General features: G+C 35.4%; 1 long non-coding RNA gene across 6 annotated transcripts in view; it reads right to left on the minus strand.

The window, feature by feature from the left end:
• Positions 1 to 237: 237 nt before the first annotated feature.
• Positions 238 to 22,817, minus strand: part of LOC115939333 (uncharacterized) — a 558,748-nt gene continuing 536,168 nt past the window's right edge. For 5 of the 6 annotated variants that reach the window (XR_014138275.1, XR_014138276.1, XR_014138273.1 and 2 more), the window contains one exon: positions 238 to 5,674. This is a non-coding gene — a long non-coding RNA (uncharacterized LOC115939333). The remainder of the gene's footprint in view (positions 5,675 to 22,817) is intronic. The other variant, XR_014138272.1, reaches the window with a different exon arrangement.

Genomic DNA, 22,817 nt, shown 5'->3' on the forward strand with positions numbered 1-22,817 from the left:
AGAATCTGCCTTGGGGACTACCAGCCTAATGAAGTTCCAAACATGACACCCTCTAGCTATTTCTTAGACAAAGCAACATTGCTGATAGTTTGCGTTTGGATGGTGCTTTACTGTGATACAGGCTGTACATTTAATCAAGAAGAAACATCTTCTTCAGGAAAGAAATGGGACAGAGAAATGGACTTGCAAATTGGTAATACTAAATAAATCCATAATAGCCAAGGACCTAAAATGAAATAACAATAACAAATTAATTTTTTATTTCCCAAAACATTTTATAGATTTGCCTTTGGGGATCTTGCATTGCTCATATCTATGACATGAGTAGTTCCTAGAAGGAAAAAAAACACATATTTATTTGAGGAGTCCCATTCAAAGCACAGGTCATATATGTGATTCTTCATACCTGTATAGGCAATTATAAGGTTTTGCCTGGCAGGCCTCATGGAGCAAAATTGCCCTCCCTGCATCAGACTCATTGTACAGCCAAGGCATTACAGTTTTCTTGGGGAGTTGCAGTCAAGGAGTCAGGTTCTCTTTGGACTAGCCATGCTCATTCATATAACTGCATTCTTAACTATGGCAGCTCCATTCCAAGGCGTCCTTACTGGGGCCTCAGTTGAAATACTTTCCAGTACCTCCACCCAGAGTACTTTATTGGGGTACCTTAGCTGAGGCACTTTTCCCCACTCTTGACTCATTACTGTTCCATCTCTCCTCCCCTCAGCTCCCTGGGTCAATAAAAAGGCAGGAGCCTTTATTCAGAACTCTCCAGTGATAGGATTCCCCCAATCTGTGTTGCATATCAGATGACCCCCATCTGGTGTCATTCTTTGGGGAAATAAATGGAACATTGAGGAACCAGTGCCTTTCTCTTTTGCCTCATCTCCATACTGGTGTAGTAAGGAAACAAAGACTTGACTGTTACATTTAGTTTTCCTTGTTGTTCTAATTAACCATCCCAACCCAGCAGTGACAGTTCAACAGTAATCAATGGTGGTGTTTTTGTGAGAACACAAAAACAGTTTTTGGAACTGGTCAGATTGACTTGCTTTTACCTGTAATATGCTGCACTACCCAATAGGTAACCACTAGTCACATATGAGTATTTAAATAACTAAAATTAAATAAAAAATTCAATTCCTCAAAGTCACCATATTTCAAGTGCTCCCTCAATAACCAAAAGTAGTTAGTAGCTGTTATATAGGACAAGGCAGTTATAGATTTCCATCGTTGCAGAAAATTTTGTTAGCATTGCTCCAGAATTAAAAAAATAGTTTATAAGTTGCTGTGAAACGTAAAATCTGCAAGCCTTATCTAATTTTAGTTTTTAAGTACACTTAATGGAACTGTGGTTTTACACAATATGCCATTTCAATCAGACGTTCTGAATTCCCTGGGATTATGTGTGGTAGATACCTTCTGAAATAATTGTTTCTTCAAGAGATTGTGTAGGTGAATTTTTCTGTCTTCTTTCTTTCATGATAAGATTTGGTTTCTAGGTATAACCGAGTCACACTATGTTGAACACAAATCAGCACTCCAGAAGTATGCTGCTCAGTGCGAAGTTGTAACTAACTCAATAAATCTGACACTATCTAAGACAAAGGTACTATAAATTTAGTCATGCAGCACCATATTCATTTAGCTGTTTACAAGGGAAAAAGTGAAATCTAGTACAAGTTTTCTTGATTACTGGATGTCCTGTGAAGGTTACTTTCAGAGTAGGCCTAGAAATGACCTGAGGTATTTCACTGAAATATGAAATGTGACTGCATAGCAGTGACTCTCGATCAAGGCTTACAACAGTCTGAGAGTGTTGGGTAGTCATGGGTCCAAGGAGTTTCAGGGTGGTTTGTATCAGCTTGTCAGGACTGTTTAGTGGCAACAGTGAGATGGATGACTTCCACCTGATCTCAGTGAGACCCCCGAAAGGTTCTGCCCTTGGAACTGGTTTCATAGCAAGCAGTATACCCTGCTGTTCACGTAGGCCTAAGAGACCACAGCTGAAACTCTATTTTTCCTTCCTAGTTCCAAGGTGTTCCTGTGCACACATTTCTGATCCAAATAAAAGGTTCCTTCCAGTACAGTCTGTGGAAGGAAGATCAGTGAAGTCTGTCATTGCTTTCTCTAGAGGCTGACAGTGTCTTATCTTTACCTTTTGATGTTATTGGCGTTCTTGCTTATAGTTGTAGTTTCTTCGTCTTTGTTGCTAAATCACACCACCGTTTATTTATCCATTCCACGGTTGAAGGACTTTGGGTTGTTTCTAGTTTTTAGCTATTGTGCAATAATGCTGCTATAAACATTCTTAACTTTTACTACACATACATACACCTATCAGTTGGGAATATACCCAGGAATGAAATAATGAATCTTAGTTTTAGGTTAGTACTAAGAGAATTTTAGTCCAAGTCAAGTCACATGTGTAATTTAAAATTTTCTAGTAGCCACATTAAAAAAAATTTTTTTAAAGTGAAATTATGCATTTTACTTACCCAATGTATCCAAATATATTATCATTTCAGCATGTCATCAATATGAAAATTATTGATCAGATATTTTACATTCCTTTATACATATTAAATCTTCAAAGTTCAGTGTGTATTTTATATTCACAGCAATTTAGACTAGCCACATTTCAAGTATTTAATAATCAAATGTGGCAATTAAACACTATATAGGACAGGGCAGCGTTAAGGAATACTACCAGTTTTCCAAAGTGGCTGTGCCAATTTACATTCCTGAGAGTAGCGTATGAGCATTATAGTTGCTCCACATCAAAATTGGGTGCATACCCTTACTTTAATGCTGTTGCTGTACTGTGTCCTTTTCCTACTACAAACCACAACTTCATAACCATTGTTATTTTGGATACTATGAGTCTTCTTTAGCAATCAAGCCCTGTCTAACTGCCACCATAATTATATTACCTATGTAACCTTGACAAGTTACAGAGTCCCTTCATCTGTAAGTGGTCATGATAACAATACTTAATAAGCGACACATTATACATAAAGTGTATAGCCAGTACCTGAAAAAATGAAATACTCAATAAACTACTACTTTTTTCAGTGGGGGTCTTGCTGACCATGATGCCCCTCAATATTTAAAATCTAGTTCATGGTTATATTTTATCAATCCCATACTCTTACATTTGATTTTTTAAGTTTTCATTTCATATAGGTCTGGAAATCTCCACTTTTTGAGAAGCTCAGGGATTTCTAACCACATTCACCACTTTTCTTCTATCTTCAATCGCATTCCTGGAATTCTCAAAAATTTGTTTTCTTTTCTTTTCTTACACTGGGATTAGAGTCAGCCATTTTTTTTCACTGTCCATGATATTCTGAGATTCTAAAGAATCCCTACACACTACAACATAATTGATACTCTGGGGTCATTCCTCACTTTTCTACCTCCCTTGATGCTGTTTCTGTGCTTCTATGCACTCTCATCCTCTTATACTCAAATACTTTTTTTTTTTTTCCGCCTGTGTCTGTCCTGAAAGCTGCTTGAAAGAGGACCACATTTGACATGCTCTCCTGCACTTCTCACACTCCAGCTCAGTTTGCTAAGATGCAGGTCATAAAACCATTCATGCATGTTGAAACCCCCAGTGGTGTGTTTCCAAGAGCATTTAAATAGAAATTATCACAGCATGTCATAATTAGTAAATGTGGGGAATCATTTAGACTATTCTGTTTATATAAAGTATGTACATGTGTGCACAGAGATGTGTATGTGCCTTCATGTATGTATGAGTATGTTGTCTGTAGTGATATGTTACTTTTAATGAAGTTGAATAATTTTTTTTAGATAATTTTCTTACTGTAGATCATAGTTATCAACATTTGAAAACAGTGCTCTACCGATTGATGTACACAAGGGGGTGAAGGAAGCATTCATCTAGATGCCATTTGCCATTTTTAGCCCACTTCATTTACATCCTAGGCAAAATCCCTTCCTTTGTCAAAACCCATGTGGTTTTCTACTGATGTCCCAATACCTTACCCATTTCCATGAAGGACTTTAGTACTTCACAATCTCTGTCCAAACTCCAAATCCCGACCTCATTCTGGGGAACATCTAACAAACTGTTCCTTAGCACCTTTAACTTACATGATTTTAACCTCTAATATTGTTTATCTGACCATTTCCAAGGTCATACTTTTGTCCCAATTCTTGCTTTCTCCCATTCTTTAGCTGTTTCATTCTCTAACCGTCTCTTATTTTTGAGTCCTTCATCCTCTTGTTCTCATTAAACATTCTCTGAGACTCCATTCTCCAGTGCTTCAATTTCCCCTCCTAAGTGTGTAACTGTCCTCCAAACTCTTTGTCCTCATTTAGCCAGCCCAGACTCCACTATCATCACCTCCATCTATCACTTGTCAATACCATCAACATCCTCACCTTTCTGCCCATTTGTCTCATCTTTTTGCAAAAAACCTAGACACTTTCCCATTCCCCTGTGCCTGAACTGGTGAGTGTTGCTAAAGCAAATTAAAAAAAAAAATTTAACTGTGCTAACTGAAAACACTAAAGTCTAAGTGTATCCCATCTGAGCAGTGACCCCCAAATCAAACATTAATCCTATAAACCATCACTAGTCAGATCCTTCACTTTGGCACAGGATGATATAGAGACTTCTATTCCTAGAAAGTTCTGGCTAGGGGCGCCTGGGTGGCTCAGTTTTTAAGCGTCTGCCTTCAGCTCAGGTCATGATCCCAGGGTCCTGGGATCGAGCCCCACATCGGGGTCCCTGCTCCACAGGAAGCCTGCTTCTCCCTCTCCCACTCTCCCTGCTTGTGTTCCCTCTCTCCCTGTGTCTCTATGTGTCAAAAAAGAAAGAAAGAAAGAAAGTTCTGGCTGATCAGATGGTAGCCACCTGGATGGACTAAGGGTAGACAAAGATATAAAGATGAACTTGGGCTCAGTTGAGAAAGTGCTATGACTGAACAATGATGTCTATCATGTGAGAAGGGAGGCAATGATGGCTTTTTGTCATATTTTTCCTATTGCTATTTTAACAGTGATTCCAAAGTTGCATTTCAAGTCTATACTCCTACCCCTACACTAATTACCTTAAGAGAGCCTGTGTTTTCTATAAGACTGGAGTCCATAATTTATATTCCCAGCCCAGATATCTCTCCTGAGGTTCAGAATCATGAATACAGGAGATTAGTTTGAGCAATATGGAATTTCTGTTGACTCTTTTGAGCTAAACTTGCCAATTTAACTTGGCTCAATCCAAAAGCTAGCTGTTATATAGGCACTTCAAATTTAACAACTATAAAAAATATTTGTAATCTTTCTTTCTTCAAATATCTACCTTTATATCTTGGTGAACATATATTTCTTTCCCAAGCCGAAACCCAATAATGCATTTTAAAATACTTTATCTACTAATCATACACAATTAATTACTAAATTCTGATAATTTTCCTCCTAAATGATTCTTATTTATATTCCTCCTTCTCCATTTCTAAGACACTTTCTTACTTCAGGCTTTCAGTATCTCCTACAAAGGTCTCATTTCTCACCAAGATCTTCCACTTTTGGTCATGTTCAATGCTTTCTCAGCACTAGTGCTTTGGTCATTCTTCTCATATTATGCAAAATTTGTCCAGAATGCTTCCTTTGTTTGGCATGTAATAATCTTCATATTTGATTCCTGCAAAGGGAAATCCAAAAAAAGGGCACTATTTTTTCCATTCCATATATACTATGCTCAGTAATGACACTATACCTTTATGTATTCTGTTTGATCTCCCTGGGATACACTGCTTTGTACTGCAAAAGGATAACTCCTGCTTCAAGTATCTTCCTCCTTCGAAAGTCATCTTTTTGACCTCTACCATCAGATTTAGGCTGCCTTTATCATATTTTCATCTTGGAGTTTTTACATTACTCTACTGTAGCAATTTTATTTCAGTGCCTGAAAACTCCCTTAGCATATAATGGATACTTAGTGAATATAGGTTAAAAGAACAAATGGATGATTCTCAAGTATAACATAGAACTCAACTGGGCTAGAGTAGTCCTTATTTTCTGTCATCTCTCAGTATTATATCATGTGCCTATCTTTTCTAAGTTCTAGCTGTGAATATAGTTTTAAAGTATACTTATACTCTTAGTAATTTATAAAGGTAAGACTGATGAATCACAGACCTGTACCTCTGAAACAAATAATACATTATATGTCAAAAAAAAAAAAGAAGAAGAAGATAGTAGGAAGGGAAAAATGAAGAGGGGGAAATCGGAGGGGGAGACGAACCATGAGAAACAAACTGAGAGTTCTAGAGGAGAGGGGGTGGGAGGATGGGTTAGCCTGGTGATGGGTATTAAGTAGGGCATGTATTGATTGAATGGAGCACTGGGTGTTATACGCAAACAATGAATCATGGAACACTACATCAAAAACTAATGATGTAATATATGGTGATTAACATAACATAATAAAGTTTTAAAAAAAAAGTCTAAGTTTAAAAACTGGGGAAAGAGGAAGCATATTTACTGGGTTATTTAGTATCCAGTATAGACAGACAAATGGGCAAAAATGTATAGAACAATACTTATAAGCACATGGAAATGAATAAGAACACTTCTGTGAAATACTTCTCAAGATAGTTAAAAGCGTGAGGTAAAATCATCATTTTTAATCACACAGTACATGTGTACAAGTTTTATAACACATTATCATTGTTAACATGCATTACATAAGTGGAAAGATATTTGGGTAAGTGATTTTGTTTTTAAAATGGGCATTTTTGAGCAAAATCTTGTCAGAAATAAGCAAATCAATGATTAGTTCACTAGACTTAAAGGGCAGCTGTCTGCTCCAAAGGAGGATGGCCTCAGGACTCAGCTTTTCCTTAAAGAAGGCTGCCAGTTTGAAATGCCTGTATATTATAAGCTTTAGCTGAAAGCAAAAGTGATTCTTTCCAAATAAACAATGTAGTTTGCTAATATGTACCAGAGAAACATGATGTTATTACTTGTACTTCCACAGCAATTTGTTTGTTTCCCAATGCAAGAGAGCTCCCTTCCCTCATGCTTACCAAAAAGAGGTAAGAGAAATAAAGATGGCTTCTGCTTTCTAGACAGAGTATTGATTGTACAACAAACCAGTAAGGACGAGTAAGTACTAAATGGAAATCATAATAACACTATGATGATCTCTGTGGACAAAAATCAATAGAAAGGGAATGGTTTTATAAGAGATATACAATGTTATTATTCTAATATCTCAGGTCATAAAGCTGAGGCATTTGAGTGTGACATGACATATTAGCTGAACTGACTGGGAAACTATGGTGACTAGAATAATCTCAGCCATTTCTGAGTGTGCATATCTCGTACCTCCCCACCCACATACACATAGCAGTGAGCTCCAGCTACACTTCCTTTCAATTCCTGAGATTCCTTTTCACCTCAGGGCCTTTAATCTTGCTGTTTCTTCTGACTGAAACATTTTTCAACCAGATCTGTCAGTGACTGGTTCTTTCTCATCGTTCAGGTCTCTGCTCAAAAACATTTCCTATGAGAGGACTTGCCAAACCATTGTATCTAAAGAAAGTTATGCTTTACCTCATGCCATTGTCAAGCCCATTGCCTTCGCATCCTAACTGTACCCCTTTCTGTGGTTGTTTCTGTCTTATCCAGTATTGTCTTCCCCAGACACCAAACAGTTATTTGGAATATAGTGGGTACAAAACACACGTTTGTTAAATGAACGGATGAATATCTTCTAATAACTGATTTTTCTAGTATATATGTCTTGTCACCTTTTCCCCGAGATTGCTAATTTCTTGATGGCAGAACTAGGACAATGCTCCCTTCTCTTGCCTATTCTCCCTACAGAAAGCTATACCCAGTCCATCCCTTTAGATCTTTTCCATTTTTGATTCTTTAAATAAATATTAACACTTTGTGGAGGAAGAGCCTTGCTATTTATAAGTGTTCATTGTTTGTTTTCATTTGCTTGGCTGTTGGTCAGCCACATTTTTCTGTTGGTATAATAAGACAGATGTAAGACATTCTTACTATTTTTCTTTCTTACCTGCTGTTCCAGGAACAGTTACCATGTGAAAGTTATCTCCCCCCATCCCTAAAACAGAAAACACCATTTTCTCTTCAACTGAACATAGAAACCAGGAGAAAGGAGAAAAAGCAAGTCAGCATTTTGAAGCCTTTAGAGATGCATGATATTCAACTGACTAACTGGTTCTTATACTTTAGTTACTGCCTCATTACCTATAAAAGAGAAATTATCTTGAGTTCAAAGAAAAAGATAAACCATAGCTTTTATTCCATAAGGGAAAAGTCTACTTATAGCTTAAAGAGTCTATGTGAGTAATATTGATACAAAGTGTAGAAGAGAACTATTAAATTGCTTCACTAAAGTATTAGTAATAGATTTCTTCTAGGTCAGTAACATTTTGCCCCATTTTTCTGGAGCATTAATTATTTACTCATTAGGTTCCTTTGGTCACTATGAAATTATTACCTTTTAGTCAATCTGTAAATTTTCTATGTTTTCCATTCCTGTCTCATTTTAGAATGTTTTTCTGAAAGAAAAATTTGCCATCTAGTGTTTGAGTGTATTTGTGGGTTCAAGATTAAAATTTAAATGCTGCATACATACACCTGAGAACCCAACATCTAAATTATGGCTTGCAAGAAAACTTATTAGCATTTTAAACAATTTTCCCAAGTGTAAATTCAGAAAAAAAATCCATTTACTTTCTCTTTTTTTAATCTCAGGCTTAAGTTGTAATTTTGCAGTACCCAATATCTCTCTGAAGCCCATGGTATATATTCTTCTACTTCTTTTCTAACTATGCATTTCATACTTATCCTTTCGAGTTGCTCTTGAAAGAAAATTAATGGGCTCCTTATTCAGTATTGCAGTGTTTCAGGTAGCAAATGCATGACAGGTACTTAACCAATTCCTGAGTAGCCAACCAGTGAGTGTGGCATTAATGATTTTGGAGAAAGTTAACTAAGTACATCTATCACTTTGTCATGTGTGATAAAAGACTGCATCAATCAGAGCATAAGAGGGAATTGTCTTTGCTTCTGTCTGTGGGTACTACTGAAATCTGCTACAGAAATCAACAGAATAGGTATGGTAAGCTATATTTGTTGAGTAAATAAAACAAATGGAAAAACAGAAAGTAGGAGATTGGTAACAGAGCTCCCAGAATAAAGCAGAGGTCAGTTTCCTGAGATAGGAACCATCTTTATGAAATTGACATTCCTGAGAGGTTTTCCCAATATTAGTGTCTTATAAACATAAACTAAATGGTTGAACTGTTAAATTTTTCCAAAGTCCTATTTAACCTGATACATAGAAGAAACAAATTGATATTCCAGTCCTGGGTGTTTAACTCCATTATTTAATTCTAGTCTGTATGGAATTCACTTGGGAGGTTCTCAGTGCACTTGCATCCTAACATTAAACCTAATGGCTGTCTTTACAGCAGGGTCCCTCCTATACTTTTATCTTTCCACCATTGGAATCTCTACATCTCAGCACATCCTGCCATCTGAAATTTCATTAGCAAAAGGAGATGAGGACAAAAGGGCCTAACGAGTGAGGAAAATAAGCATTTGCTGAATGAATGATATAAATGAAGGGATTGAGGAAGCAGATAAGAGGTCCAAGATGACAGTCCTTAATGCATTCATGGAAATTATATGAGCAAGGAAAGAATATAATTTTGAAAAAACCAATGATAAAGGAAGCAATAAGTTAACTTTTTTTAATAAGTTAACTTTCTTCACAGAAAGATAAAGCAATGAATGATTCAGTTATGAAAGAATGAGAATTGAGAACTACCTTCAAATAATTCGCACATATATATACAAAATTTTTTAAAAAGCTATTACATACTCTCATGAATATCTAATAAAGTGCAAACTGACACAATATTCCTGGGGGAAAAATTTAGTAAAATTTATAAATAGCCTTAAAATTGTTACTATCCTTGGCCTCAGCAATTCCTATACAACAACTGAATCTGAAGTTATATTCTGAAATTAAAGAACTGTACATGAACACAATAATGGTGTTATTTGTAATAATCAAAATATCGAGCCAACTTAAAATATTTCTCTATTGTTGAAAATTAAATAGGATATATTCATTCAAATATTTTTGGAGAATAAGACATAGATCATGATTCATTATATAATGTTAGGTTAATAAAATAAAAACTGCACATAATCCCCTGTATATACTTACTACCATTTTTTATAAATAAACCTAAATAGACAAACATATTTATTTTCATGAGATAGAAGTTTTCATTTGCTACAGGAATCCTTAAAAAATAACTGCATAAAGAAACCATAGTATGTTATGGAAAGAGCTTTGGCATTTTAATAATCTGAATTCAACTTATTCCATTACATGGCAAAAACATTTAGTGCTTACTGAAGTTTCTATAGGCTTAACCTCTCTTTGGCTTAGGTTGGAGTGTGGAAGTAGTTCTGGCTGCCTGAACAAAGCCCTATGAAAAACATTGCTTCCCTGCCAAGAAGTTAAGCACCTATCTACCTCTACCATCTCTCTCTTCCTTTGCCATGGTGTCCTTCCAGGCTATGTATTCCAGATAGTGGCTAGTGTAACCATAAGATGGAGGAGGACAGTCCGAGTTGGAAAGAGTCAGAAAGAGATTTACTGCTTTAAGACAGTGAAGTTTCAGGGATTGTCTGTTCCTGTAGCAGAACCTAATCTATCCCAACTAATACATGTTACTTAATAGCACCTATGAACTTGAGATATTAAATCATTCTGAGTCTGTAACTATTTCCTCACTTATCAATCTAGGATTAAGAGTACTGAAACGTATCTCATAGGGCTGCTTTAAGGATACAAAGTTTTACTCATGCAAGATGAATAAGTTCTAGAGATCTACCATACAGCATGGGGTCTAGAGCTGATAATGTATTATATACTTAAAAATTTTCAGTTCAGGGAAATGGCAGAGTAGGAGGATCCTGAGATCACCTCATCCCATGGACACACTGAGATAACAGCTATACATATCCAACTATGTATAGCTGAAATATGACCTAAAGACTGGCAGAACAGACTCTGAAAATGACCTAAAGACTGGCAGAATAGGGCGCCTGGGTGGCTCAGTTGGTTAAGCGACTGCCTTCGGCTCAGGTCATGATCCTGGAGTCCCTGGATCGAGTCCCGCATCAGGCTCCCTGCTCGGCGGGGAGTCTGCTTCTCCCTCTGACCCTCCCCCCTCTCATGTGCTCTCTCTCTCTCTCTCATTCTGTCTCAAATAAATAAATAAATAAATAATCTTTAAAAAAAAAAAAAAAGACTGGCAGAATAGACCTTCAACAATTAATTGTAGACAAGAAGCCATATCTAAGATGGTAGAATGGATGGTGATATGGTTGGGAACCAAACTCCTGGTAAGACTAACCACAAAAGGAAAGGATACCACAAGCAAGGAGAAGCACCATACTGGGCACCTGCACTAGGAAGACAAATTCCCATAACATCTGAACATAACATTTGAAAATCAGTGGGCCTTAACTCCAGGAGAGCCAGAGTGTGATAGGAAACTGAGACCCTGCCCTTAAAGAGCCAGCATAATAAATAACTCAGCCTGAGACACAGGAGAAAAGCAAGTTTAAAAAGTGCCTGGGGTAAACATGAGGATTTTTCCAAGAATAAAAGTACTGGCAGATATTCTTTCCTTCCCCAAGCTAAGATAGCTAGATGCTTCTGGGAGGTAGTGCTAACACTCCAGGGTACCCCTGCAGACCCACCTGCCTGATCAAGTGTACCTCCAAAGTGGCTCCAGTCCTGCCACATTCAACAGGCAGCCACAGCAGGGACCATTCCTGCCCTGGGGAAGAGGGAAGATAATCCCACTCACCAGCATGCCCAAAGTTAAAGCAGCCCAGCCATTTAGCTGGCCAGACAGGGAGCAAGCCTTGCCATCTGGTGAGCCCACAACTATAGGAGAGACTAACTGCATACAACTAGCCTGACTGCAGGCTCTACTCCCTAAGGAACTCCCAGTGGCCTCATACAGACCTCTCAACAGCATAAAGAACAAACCCTGCCGACCATATCCACAGCAGGCAAAGTGAATCCCTGCAGCTGGCTAGGCTGAAGGCAAATGGAGCTCAGCCACAGCATAAGGTGCACTTGGCCCACAGAGGAGACAGCCCTGGAGCACTTGGATCTTATGACCAGGGAGGGATTGTGATATAGGGCACCACAGGACCTCTTCTACGCAAGGCCTCTACTTTAAAGACCAGAAGACAAAGCTGACCTACCTAATCCATGAAAACAAACACAGAGAGTTAGACAGAATAAGGAGACAGAGGAGTATGTCCCAAATGAAAGAATAAGACAAAATCACAGTAAAAAACCTAAATGAAATGGAGATAAGCAATATGCCTGATAAATAATTCAAAGTAATGGTCATAAAGTTACGAACTGCACATGAGAAAAGACTGGATGAGCTTAGAAATATAAAAAAGAACCAGTCAGAGATGAAGAATTCAATAACTGAAATAAAAAATACACCAGAGGGAATCAACAGCAGAAGAATGGATCAATGATCTGGAAGACAGAGAAATGGAAAGCAACTAAGCTGCAAAGCAAAAAGAAAAAAGAGTAATATAAATGAGAATAGGTTAAGGGAACATGTCAACATCATCAAGTGTAACAGCATTATAGGGATCCCAAAAGGAGAAGAGAGAGAAAAGGGAGTGGAAAACTTTTTTGAAAAAATAATAGCTGAAAATTTCCCTAATCAGATTAACAGATATCTAGGTCCAGAAATTACAGAGAACCCCTGACAAGATTAACCCAAGGAGGTCTACATCACGACACATAATAATTAAAATGGCATAAAATTATGATACAGATTTTTAAAAGTAGCAAGAGAAGTGAAAATGGTTACATATAATGAAAATTTCATAAGGCTATCAGCTAATTTCCCAGAAGAAACTATGGATACCAGAGGGAATGGCACAATATATTCGAAACACTAAAAGGAAAACATCTATGACCAAAAATACTCTACCCAGCAAGGTTATCATTAAGAATTGGAGGGAAGATAGCTTCCCAGACAAGCAAAAGTTAAAGGAATTCAACACTAAACCAGCCTTATAAGAAATGTCAAAGGGAATTCTTTGAGTGTTAAGGGCCACAACTAGAAAAAAATTATAAAAGAAAAAAATTTCACAGGTAAAAGCAAACACTTAGGAAAGGTAGTAGATTAATCATTGATAATGCCAGTATGGAGATTAAAACAAAGGTAGTAAAATCAATTATATCTACAAAAATTAGTCAAAGAATATACAAAATTAAAAAAAGATCTAAAATATGACATCATATACATAAAATGGTGATGGGGAAGTAAAACTTTAGTGCTTTAAAAATGTGTTCAAGGTTAAGCAACCATCAACTTAATATGGGCTGCTGTATACAGAAGATGTTACATATGAAGGGGCACATGGATGACTCGGTCAGTTAAGCGTCTGCCTTCGGCTCAGGTCATGATCCCAGGGTTCTGGGATTGAGCCACAGTGGAGAGCCTGCTTCTCCCTCTCCCTCTACTGCTCCCCCTGCTTGTTCTCTCTCTCAAATAAAATATTAAAAAAAAAAAAAAAAGATGTTACATATGAACCTAATGGTAGCTACAAATCAAAAACCTATAATAGGTACACAAAAAATAAAGAGAAAGAAATCCAAGTGTAAAATTAAGAAAGCTATCAAACCCAAGGAATGAGAGCAAACAAAGAAAAAGAACTACAAAACCACCAGAAAGAAATGAACAAAATGGCAATAAGAACATACCTATCAGTAATTACTTTAAATGGACTAAACACTCCCATCAAAAGACATAGGGTGAGTGAATGGGTAAAAACAAAACAAAACAAAAAACAACAACAACAAAAAAAAGCAAGACCCATCTATATGCTGCCTGCAAGAAACTTACTGCAGAACTAAGACACATACAGACAAAGTGAAGGTATGGAAACACCATGCAAAGGAAGTGAAAAAAAAAAAGCCAGGGTAGCAATATTTAAATCAAAAACTGTAGCAAGAGACAAAGGGGGCACTACATAATGATAAAAGAATCAATCCAACAAAGAGGATATAACAATTGTAAATACCTATGCACCCAACATAGAAGCACCTAAATACAGAAATCAAGTATTAACAGACATACAAGGAGAAATTGACAGTAATACAATAATAGTATGAGACTTTTAACACCCCACTTACATCAATTGAAAGATCATCCAAACAGAAAATCAACAAGGAATTAGTAGCTTTCAACAACACATTAGGCCAGATTGACCTAACAGATATATACAGAACATTCCACCCAGACACAACAGAAGACACACTCTTGTCAAGTGCACATAGAAGATTCTCCAGAACAGACCATGTTAGGCTACAAACAGGTCTCAAATTTAAGAAAATTGAAATTATATCAAGTATCTTTTCTGATCACAACAGTATGAAACTAAAAATCAATTATAAGAAAACATCTGGAAAAAACACACAAACATATGGAGGCTAAACAACATGCTACTCAACAGCGAATGGGCTAACCAAGAAATCAAAGAGGAAATTAAAAAATACATGGAAATAAATAAAAACCACAATGGTCCAAAATCTTACAAACACAGCAGAAGCAGTTCTAGGAGGGAAGTTTATAGCTATATAGGCCTACCTCAAGAAACAAGAATAATTTCAAATAAACAACCTAACCTTACACCTAAAGGAGCTAGAAAAAGAAGAAGCAAAACCCAAAGCTAGTAGATGGAAGGAAATAATAAAGCTACATGCAAAAGAATGAAAGAGCTACAGGCAGAAGCTACATGCAAAAGAATGAAACTGGACCACTTTTTTTTTAAAGGTTTTATTTATTTATTTGTCAGAGAGGGAGAGACAGGGAGAGAGTGCATAAGAAGGGGGAGCAGCAGGCAGAGGGAGAGGGAGAAGCAGACTCCCCGCTGAGCAGGGAGTCCGATGTGGGACTCGACCCCAGGATCCTGGGATCATGACCTGAGCCAAAGGCAGATGCTTAACCAACTGAGCCACCCAGGTGCCCCAAACTGGACTACTTTCTTACACTATGCACAAAAGCAAACTCAAAATGGATGAAAGACCTAAATGTGAGACTTGAAACCACAATATTTCTAGAAGGAGGCATATACAAAAATCTCTTGGACATTAGCTATAGAAACATTTTTCTAGATACATCTCCTCTGGCAAAGAAAACTGAAGCAAAATTAAACTATGGGGACTACACCAAAATAAAAAAGCTTTTGCACAGCAAAGGAAACCATCAACAAAACAAAAGGACAACCTACTGAATGGGAGAAGATATTTGCAAAGTGATCCATCTTATAAGGGGTTAGTAGCCAAAATATATAAAGAACTTATAGAACTCAAAGTCAAAGAGCAGTCTGATTTAAAAATGGGAAGAGGACCTGAATAGACATTTTTCAAAGAAGACAGGCAGATGGAGAGCAGACACATCTTTTCTCAACATCACTAAGCATCAAGTAAATGTAAATCAAAACTATAATAAGCTATCAACCTAACACCTATACTTCTCAGAATGGCTAAAATCAAAAGCACAAGAAACAACAAGTGTTGGTGATGATGTGAAGAAAAATAAACACTCGTGCACTGTTGGTGAGAATGTAAATAGGTGTAGCCACTATTGAAAACAGTATAGAGATTCCTCAAAAACTAAAAACAGAAATACCATATGATCCAGTAATTCCACTAATGTGTATTTATCCAACAAAAAGGGAAACACTAACTCAAAAAGATGTATGCATGCCTACTTTTATTACAGCATCATTTACACTATCTACAATATGGAAGTAACCCAAGTGTCCATTGATAGATGAGTGGATAAAGAAGATGAGGAATATATGCACAAAGGGTTATAACTCAGCCATATAAAAGCATGACTATATGATTTCACTTACATGTGGCATCCAAAAAACAAAACAAATAAGCACAACCAGACTTAAATACAGAGAACAAACAGGTGGTTGCCACCAGTGAGGGGCGAGGTGGGGGAAAGGCAAAATACAAGGAATTAAGAGGTACAAACTTCCAGTTAAAAATAAGTCACAGAGAAGAAAAGTAAAGCATAAGGAACATAGTCAATAATATTGTAATAACATTGTATGCTGACAGAGGGTGACTGCACTTATTGTGGTAAGCATTTAGCACAGAATTTCCAAGTCAATATTTTGTACACCTGAAACTAACATTGTATGTTAATTATACCTCAAAAATTTTGCTAAGAGGTTAAGTCTTATATAACATGTTCTTTGTCTCATATACACACACTTAATACAAAGCAGGACAAGAGGCAACTTTTGGACTGATGGATACATTTATGGCATAGATTGTGATAATGGTTTCATGGATATATACTTATCTCCAAGTTGCATATATTAAATATGTATATCTTTTTGTATGTCAATCATACATCAATAAAGTGTTTTTTTAACAGTTTAGTGAAAAATACATTAAAAATGATTGTACAATAGTTTTGACTGAGTTTGAATTTCATTCAGATAAAATTATTAAATCTTGTATTTTACCTGCTTCTTACCATATTTTATTCCCCTATACACATGATCCTTTACAATGGATAGCAATTGCTATATGTTCAATAATTTGTTAAAGAATTGGTCAGAATATGGAAAAAGCATAAAATAAGTAAAGTCTTAGGATTAGACTAAGATGAGGAAAAGGGAGATAAGGATAGAAGTAAAAGCTGTGTGACCTCTGAAAGCAGAGTTTAGTTTCATATTAACATTAAAAAATGAAATCTCACATTGTTTCAAAGTTCAGCTAAAAATAATGATTGTATATTTTTTTTAAATGTATTAGACATGACTTGTCAGTTATTAAATGAATCAACTCACAAATTATACATAAAAAAATAACAATGCTTTTTGTTTTCTAAGAAAAAAAGTTTTTGTGTGGTGGCAGTGCGAATTAGCAAAATTAACTTAAAGGAAACAAGGAAAAGATGAAGAATTACATGATTTACAGAGAAGAAAAGCAACTACCACCACCATAGATAGCCACAGAACTCATTACTGCATTTTTGCAAGCTCGCCCAAACTGTTTCAATACTATGTTTTTCTCTAGGGTTATAAGCTCCATTAACAGAAACTATGCTATAACTTTCAAACTATCTATATTAGGTCCAGTAAATTATTTCCTCCCCCCAAACTGCACTACATAAAGCAACAAACCCCCGGTTGGTTAAGTAAGCACTAAAATTTTGGAAATGTAATAAATGCATCTGTAAGATTTCCAAGATTCCAACAATAATCCCAAAGGGAAAGTATACTGATCCAATCACTTTTGTACTGCATCACGAGGCACTGAATAGAAAAGTCAATAAAAGCATCCGAGCACAGAGAGGCAAGCTGTAGTCAATATATGATTTTGAAGGGAACTGTCAGATAAAAAATCATTTAGATTTACCAAAATTTACTTCCTAATATTTGGAGTTTAGACTGCATGGAATTCAGAGCATACATCCAATCTTATTTTAGTCCCTTTTTCCTTTATCCTCCCCTCAAGCTTTTCCACTCACAATAAGTGTGCCTGTATTTGTGCCCTCTCCCTTTCTCCTCCTTCTCTCTCATATATATACACATATATATGTATATGAGAAATATACATATTTCCTGTTCCAAGAAAAAGTTTGCCAGTCTTTTCACTGGCCACTTGTTAACATACCAAAAATTTGTAGAAAAAAATTATCAGTAGAAAAATACGTTCACAAAAATTGAGTCATAAATAATGAGATGACATATAACAGGAAAAAATGCAAAAACAATAGTAGCTTGAAAGGTAGTTTAACTATTTTAACCCTTGAAGTCTCTGGAGAATTTAACAAGTAAAAAATAAATTTCTTAAAATTAGCATTTGTGAATCTACATTCCTAAAACCTCTAAGTGCTCTATGGAAAAAAGTTACTGTGGTCTTATAATTTGAGAATGTGTGCTTTTTTAATTGTAGTACTTCTCAGAACCTTTAGTTAGTTAATATCCACTTGTAAATATCCAATTATTGGGGTAGTATAAAGAGTTTCCAGTGGTTACTTGGCCACAGAATTCTCGTGTACCCCAAAGAAAATATTTAGAAACATCTTGAGGAATAGTAGTATTCTTTCGAACATTTTTGGGAAAAACACCACTTAACACATGAGCAGTCAAAGCCTATCAATACAGCAAATTTATGCTGTCTACACTAGTGGAAAAGCGTTCTTCGTTTGCTAATTTTCAGTCACATAACTGAAATGTTCTATGTCCAGATAATTTACTTTAAATGTGCTTCCCATGAATACAATTAAACTTCTCCTAAGCCCCTGTCCACTTTTCCAGGTTCCAAGTAACCTGGTGTATTCAGTAACACTGCAATAAGCCACTTTGAGTAAGTACTGATCAAGCCCTGATGATGTGATTGCTGTCACAATATTAAATTGATATATTGGCAGGAGAAGGGATGAAAAGCACAGGTAGGATTATAGAATTTGAGAGACAGCAATCACCTTAGAGATCATCTAGTCAAACTCTCATTTTACAAATGAATAAACTTAATACAAGTGGTAAAATGACTTTTCCAGAGTCTGACAGTCAATTGGTGGAAAACTTTCCTTCATCCAGTCTAATCCATGCCTTGAGCAAGAGAAAATCAAAACAACTCTTTAGAAGAAAAAAGAAAATAATACTGTATCTGTTTTGAATTTATCTTTAAATTTGTCTTTAATAAACCTAAAGAGCAAAAATGAATGGGCTGTGATTAATTCTATTTTTTCTTACCTGTTCCCCCAAAACCATCCCAACATCTAGCATATTCCTTTGGCTTCTCATGAAAATTCTCTTAATTAAATGGCTGTGAACATCTGAATTTGGAGACTACAAAATGAATAAAGTAGTTCTTTATAAAATGATTCTACCCATAACAAGACTTGCACCCTGAATCTCTTGTCTTCACCTTGCCTAATGTGCTGCCAAAAGCAGAAACCATGTGCTGAGAGCTAATCCTTGGGGCCATGGCCAGGCCAGGGCAGCATTTCTCTGGCCACTGCATTAAAACCTCTAGGTAGGACTTAACCATAAACTCCTACCACTGGATGAGTAAAAGTAATTTGCACTTGAGCATGAAAAACAGAATGCAATTGATGAGAAACTTTTACTGATCCTAAGCAATTTTTGGATTGTAGGAACTCTTAAAAAATAAGTTAGAAGGGGACTAGATTTTGAGCATATACAAAAAGTACATGAGCTTGACAGATAGGTTTGTGTGTTTTGTTTTTTTTTTAGCTGCTAAATTTAGTGTTGTAAAACTGTCTTTAATGTTTGAAAGCTGAAGATTGAGTATATGTCATGTGAACATTGTTCAACACTTACAACTTTTTGAGTTAAAACTAAAATTGCCTCTTACCACTTGGATACATTTTTCTAAATGGATTTTCTGTTCAGATGTTCTAAAAATATTCATCCACATATTGAAATATTTGCCATAACTTTATATCAAGAAGACAAAAAGCTCAAGTAAATGACAAGACAGTGAAAATGGAAATCTGCTTGTTAATTTGAATTTAGCATGTTTTGAGTGTGATGTGATTACATCAATTCTTCCAATGCCACAGTTATTAGAAGATTGGCCTCAATAAAACTGGAAACTCCTGGCAATTCAACAAACATTTATTGAACAACTTTTCTGTTATATTCTGTATATACTATTTCGCTGGAAACTATGGTGTAATACAAACATGGGATGTGTTTTCTGCCCCAAGAACAATTATTTCGTAGCACATATACATGTAATTATGTAATGTGAAGTGATATAAAAATGATACACAACTGAATAAGATGAAATAGAAATCATCGATCACATGGATAATACAAACTATTATCTGGTAGAGATTCTTGAAAGAGGGTAAATTAAAGATATGGCTGGAAAGGTGGATAGAATTTCATTTGATGAAGTGAATGAAGTAGCAGGAACTAGAGCTAGAATTATTCCAGTAAGAAAATGAGAGCAATAAAAATTGTATCTACATGCAAAAATCAATTCATATCATGCACTATTATAAGAACAAAAATCACGTTATCATTTCAATGATGCAGAAAAACTATTTGAAAAAATCTAAAATTCTTTTATGATAAAAATTCTTTACTCCAAAAGAGGAGTAAAGAAAACCTCCTCAATCTGATAAAAGATCTACTTCTGCCACTTCTATTCCAGATTGTATATGAGATTCTAGTACTTGAGATTTGTAAAAAAAAAAAAAAAAAAAAAAAATGAAATAAGTGGCATCTAGTTTGGAAAGGAAGAAGTCTATTTGCAAATGATATGATCTAGTGCATAGAAAATTCCAAAATATCTTCCCCTAAAAACATTAGAACCTATGGTTATTAGAATAAACAAGTTCAGTATGGTTGCATGATACAAGATCAATATACAAAAACAAATAATATTTCTATACACTGGCAATAAAAAGAATTCTATTTACAATAGCATCAAAAAGAATAAAATATTTAGGAATAGGTTTTTTTTTAAACTGCAGGAATTATACATTGAAAATTATAAACCATTATTGAAAGAAATTTAAAAAGATAAACAGAAAGAAAACTTGTGATCACAGGTGTTGTAATAACGATACTAACTTGTTAAGATGTTAATATTCTCCATATCATTCTACAGATTGAGCACAATTTGTATCAAACACCAGCTGGCTTTTTTTTTTTTCTTTCAGTTTTTGCAGATACTGACAAGCTAATCCTAAAATGCATAAAGAAATGCAAAGGACTGAGAATAGCCAAAATACAAAAGAGTAAATGTATTCACATTTCCTGTTTTCAAAACCTACTGCAAGGCACAGTAATCAACACAGTGTATTGCAGACATAAGAATAGACATAGACTCGGAATAGAATTGAAAGGAGACAAAATTATTCAATGGGGTTAAAGAATAGTCTTTTCAAAAAATGGTTCTGAGACAATTGAGTATTCACATACAAAAAGCAAAAACAACAACAACAACAAAAACAACAAGTTGGACCCCTTCCTTGACCCATACATAAACTCAAAATGTATCAGAGTTAAATGTAAGAGCTAAAGCTATAAAATCCTTAACAACAACAAAAAAACCACAGGAGTAAATCTTTATGACCTTGGGTTGGGTTAGGCAATGATTTCTTAGCACAAGCAATCAAGGAGATTGATATGTTGTATTTCATCAAAATTAAAAACAATTTGTATTTCGAAGGAAACCACCAAGAAAGTGAAAAGACAACACACAGACTTGGAGAAAAGGAACTTAAATTTAGAATTTACAAAAAACTCATAAAACTCAACAATAAAATGATAACACAATTTTAAAATGACCAAAGGGTTTATATAGACATTTTCCCAAAACTTATATATAAATGGCTAATAAGCGTATTAAAATATGCTCAACATTATTAGCTATTTGGGAAATGTAATTGAAGACCACACATGATACCACTTTACATTTGCAAAAATCGTTAAGATTTAAAATAAAAAGCAATAATAAGTACCACTAAACTTGTAGGGAAATTGGAATCCTTATATATTGCTGGAGGGAATTTAAGATGGTATAGCCATTTTGGGAAATAGTTTGTCCTCAAAATGTAAATACAGAATTACCATATGATCCAGCAGTTCCACTCCTAGGTAGATTGCCAAGAGAAATGAAAATATATGTCCCCCCCAAAAATTGCACATGAATGTTCATAGCAGTATTATTCATAATAGCTAAAAAGTAGAAACAAAGTGCTGATCAACTGATAAATGGATAAATGGAATACATCTATACAATGGAATATAATTGGGCCATAAGAAAGAATCAAGTGCTGATATGTGGCACAATATGAATAAGCCTAAAAATCACTATGCTGATAATGAAAGTAGTAAAAGAAATCAGTCTCAAAAATATTGTGTGATACTACCTATATGAAATGTCCAGAATAGGTAAATCCATAGAGACAGAAACTAAATTAGTATTGGCCTGTGACTGGGAATTAAGGGAACAGAGGAAGAGACGGATAATAATTATTAAAAGGTACAAGGTTTCTTTTTTGCATTTGATAAAATGTTCTAAAATTAGAATATAGTGATGGTTGCACAATTCTGTAAATACACTAAAACTAATTATACACTTTAAGTGGATGAACTTTATGGTATGTAAATTACACCTTAGTAGAGGGTTAAAGAAAAGAAGAGATTAAATTTAAATCTCATTTTCATCAGTTACTAGTGTGTGACTGTAAGTCACATCCTCTCTCATCTACAATTTCCTCATGTGATAAATTGGGGTAGAAATACCTACATTACAGTACTACTGAGAAGACTGAAATAAAAGCATAAAATCTTTTAAAACTTGAAAAAATGTAAAGGTGGGAAAGTGGGGCAGTTTCCTCTGGGTAATCCATTATAGCTGGAAGGTAGATGATTAAAGACATAATGCCACATTTGATTGATCACCTATTATGTGCTAGGACTCTGCTAATGCTGGGCAAAAGCAAATGGTCAGCAAAGAAGATATAGTTGCTGCATTCTTACAGCTTATGATTTAGTGGAAGACAGTCATTTTCCAAATAATGGTACAAACAGAAAATTTCATATTAATACTTCTGAATTGGCTCAGAAAAAGCCTCCCCAAAATGTACCACTTTGGCATGTGGACTATTTTTTTAAGGATTTGAGAGAGAAACAGTGACAGCACGTGTGGGAGG

Source organism: Leptonychotes weddellii, chromosome 10 (assembly GCF_054177405.1).
Source record: "Leptonychotes weddellii isolate Sample4059 chromosome 10, ASM5417740v2, whole genome shotgun sequence".
Classification (NCBI taxonomy): domain Eukaryota; kingdom Metazoa; phylum Chordata; class Mammalia; order Carnivora; family Phocidae; genus Leptonychotes; species Leptonychotes weddellii.